The sequence below is a fragment of the Callospermophilus lateralis genome, unplaced genomic scaffold (assembly GCF_048772815.1).
Source record: "Callospermophilus lateralis isolate mCalLat2 unplaced genomic scaffold, mCalLat2.hap1 Scaffold_63, whole genome shotgun sequence".
Taxonomy (NCBI): Eukaryota; Metazoa; Chordata; class Mammalia; order Rodentia; family Sciuridae; genus Callospermophilus; species Callospermophilus lateralis.
The window spans coordinates 10,915,967-10,920,220 of NW_027514713.1; positions in this window are offsets into that span (position 1 = coordinate 10,915,967).

Here is a 4,254-nt window from a genome sequence, read left to right on the forward strand (position 1 = left end):
TCATTAATCTCAGGACAACTTACTACAGGGCCAAAAAAGGGATTGTCTGGCAAGTAGAACTGTGAGAGTACACATAGGTATCATTATTTTCTATTTCCACTATTACATGAGAATCACAAATTTTGTTCAATTGCTTTATAAACCTATATAAACCTGAAGAAGTTTTAAAAACCATATTAACAGCTGTTAGAATAAAAAAATCAGTACATTTGTTTGGGGTCATTTTACATTGCTTTATTATGCTCACCATGATTTTCAGTGTTTTGCAATTATATTACTAGTACAAAATAAATGGCTAATTGATGTGTTAGTTTAAGTAGTTTTGGCAACACTGCTTACTAATGAGATTTTAATAGTACCTAAGGGATTTGATGGCTCCATGTAATGTTCCCATTAATGAATGCTTCTTAATATCATTGGTTCTACTGATATTTTCCAGTTTTGTTCTTATGTCATCTATTTACAGTATGGATTATACAGAAAGTAAACTGGGGTCATTTTTTTAATTGGAGGAAGCTGAAAATAAATATGACACAAAGCACTTAAATTTATTTCTTAGTGAACTGGATTCTCCTAAACTTATGTTATTACTTGGAAGCTTCTATAAAATTTTCCCATACCATGACTTACAAAAAAACCTATTCAATAGTTCATATGCTGAGTTCTTGTTACACTAGACAGACATATCATTAAGTGGGGGGGGGAAGGTTAAGGTTTAGTCCTATGTCTTTGAAAATTAAAAATTTTACCTGATTCTCATATAGGGTCTTCTGCCATGTTTTTTTGTGGAGTCTTAAAGTTATAATTGCTCAATATGTTTTTTGAACAATGTACTAAATAGCAAACCTACTGCCATATTATTATCCTGGATATACTAAAAAATTAAGCTAGATTACAGTTTAATAATTAAACTGTACATACTGTGCATATAAAGAATTTTTATCTTATGTAAATTATTTTTACAACACAAGTTGGGAAACATGGTTTCTGTTAATTTCATTTAATTAAAGCTACCTCTTATAGTGGCTGCCAGTAGCAGAATGTTAAATTGTGTTTTATATACTTTTTTCATTGTAAATAATCTCGGTTGTACATTGTCAGTGTAAAAACAGAATCTTTGTATATCAAAATCATGTAGTTTGTATAAAATGTGGGAGGGACGTATTTACAGTGTGTTGTAATTTTGTAAGGCCAACTATTTACAAGTTTTAAAATTTTCTATCATGGTTTGTATATTTAAACATCTGATAAATATTAAATCATAACTTGGTGGTAATCTTAATTAAACTTGTTTTCTCAAAATTCAAGTTATTGAAAACTTTTCATTCATTTAAAAAATAGAAAGCAGATATATAAAATCTGTGGTAAACTGTGCTATATATTGTATGAAATACAATACTCTACTCTATGTTTTGAATTATTAAAGTTTCTAGAAAGCAATATATTTTGCCTTAATTTGTAACTAAGTATGTTAATGCATTTATTAACTATTATGGAGACAAATTTAAAAAGTTTTAAATAGAAAAGACAGTATTAGAAAAAATGTTGGAAGTAACCATTAGAAAATATTGTTTGATAGTTATCTGTCAATATTTAAGAACACTTAAACTTAAAACTTTTGTCCTGTCTTAAATCTGAACTATATTGTGGAAAACATATTTTGAAATATAAGTGAATACCACCAATTTAATCTTTATTTAAAAGCAAATGATTAAAAATATCTACATGATATTAATTGTAGTCAGTTGCCTAGAAATGTAGTATTACAATCTCCAAGCTCTCTTTGGACAAATGAGAAAACAAAGGGTTTAATAAAATTTAAGTGAATCCCTGAACCACAGCAAATTAGATCCCAATCAAAACTTAGTTCCTCTTAATTTTGGACACATTTTGTAGGTGTTAGTAAATGTGTATGCCTCTTCCTGTTTTAAAATTTATATGTGTTTGAAATTTTCACAATAAAAATAATGGTTTAGGTACCCCTCTCCCTCTCCCCTTACCATACCCACCACCAAAACCACAACACACAATAAACCCTGTTTCATCTTCACCTTATTCACTAGCCCCTCAATCCTTCTGCCTCTTAGATTATTTGAAGCAATCCAAGACATATTGTTTCATCTGTAAATGTCTAAGAATAATTATTTTTAAAACTAATTGAAAATGGCATGATTTTTGTAAAATGTCATACAGGAATTTGTAAGGAAAAGTCATTCTTCACTTACAGGTTACAGAACCAGTAAAAAAAAAATCTCAAATATATCATGAAAGTGAAAATAAATGAGTAGTAAGAAAAGACATTAGTAAGTAAAACTTATTGGGAAAATCTTTTAATGCTTTTTATACCCTTCTTTATGACTTCTTGGCCCCAATAATGTAAAGGCAGTATAAGAGACCACAAGACTTGACTACATTCAAATATGTGTACCCACAGTATGGAATTGCCCCATAGTCTTTGGGTCTCAAGTATTGTTAACATATAATGTAATTGTCATAATGATGACCCTGAAGCATGAAGGAAAGGGATTTTTTTTATAAAGCATTTTTTAAAAAATAAAATATCTAAAGGAGGAAGGGAAGTATATAATATCTTAGATTCCCATACCAAAAAGTTACAGTGCAAAAGCTTTGGCATTCAGGTAATACAATTTACTCTTAAAACTGTCAGATCCAGAACTAGAAATTTTGAGGATTAATTAGATAGTATGACTGTGATGTAGATTATTTCCTTAATATTATAGAGGAGTAAATTAGGATCAGAAAGTTCAACAGCTTATTTATGGAAATTTATTAAGAGAAAAACCATTGATTAAAATTCTTTTTCTTTCATAGATAAAACCTGTGAGTTTTCCACTATGCTTGCATTAGGTTATGTTTGTTGGGAAATTTCTCCTAAAGCTTTCTTCCTTGTGAAGTCCTAAAACAGTTTAGGGTCTTTTGATATTACTGATTCTCAAAATGTTCTAATGAAAGGTTTCAGCCAGACATGCCAATATTGAATTATTAGGGTAGAGAATGAAAAAACTTTACTAAATCAGTTTTATTCTTTGATCAATTTATTACTCATTTGGATTGCTCTGATTTTCTTCATTTCACTGTTGTTACTAAAATTTAAAAATATTCCATTTAAGAAGTTTTAAGCATGCATTTTTTTTTTTTTTTGTGGTAGGGGAATCAAACTCAGGGTCTCCCATGCTCTATGCCTCTAGCTGGCATATCATGTTTTATTATAGCTTCTACTTCCAGAATTGTCTTTGATTGTTAATATTTTTATCATATCTCATTGTCCTGTGTCAAATTTTGTAGATCTAAACTTCATCAAGGATGGTGTATTACTCTTTGATCAGTAACAACTTTATGTGCTATTTTTAGCCACTGTCCATTTTCACATTACCAGTTATACAAATTATGAACTAGACAGAGCTAAATTTACAACAGTATAAATAAAGCATCCAGCTTTATAATGTCTGTCATCTTTCTTGCTACCTTTATCCCCATCTCCAATCCCTGAGTTCCCACAAAATATTCTTTCCTCATAAAATACACATCACAGCATATTTTAATTAAATTTTTCGCCACCAAAAGATGAGGAATTTAGAGTAACAGCAGCTTTTACCCCAGTGCTTAGCAAAGGTTAGAGGCTTAGCACATAATAGAGGCTTAAAAAAAGTAAAAACAATTCGCAGGTGTAGACAGACTAGTTGCCTTAAGACGCCAGGCAAACAAGATGTATCAAAACACTAAAAGATTGTCCTAAACCTGCATTATTTTTCGGTAGCAGGGATGGAACCCAGGGCCCCATGCATGCTAGGCAAGCACTTTACCACTGAGCTACATACATCCCCATGCCACCTAAACCTGCTTTCTTGGATACACTTGTAAAGTTAAATTACCTCACCCTCAAAAAAGCATGACCTGTTCAAGGAAATCAAGACTGGTGCACATAATCCTGATTTTATGTGTGTGTTGGGGTGGGGGGTGGGGTGGGGGGGTGGATGTTAGTCCTTAATTCTGCCTCTTTCCCTTTAAGAGGAGTTGCTTTATTCAGTAATAACGTTATTTCAAATACCAAATGGTCTGCAACAACACCTCAAAAAAAGCCCAGGTCCCCGCGAAGGTGTCAGCTGGAAGAAAGGCAGAATTGAATAAGTTCAAAAGCAACAGGCACCTTCCAGACACAGGAAGAAGGGCAGACAGAGAGGAAGCCACGCTCTATAGGCCCAGACACAGCCGTCGCATCCTCCTTGCGTCGCC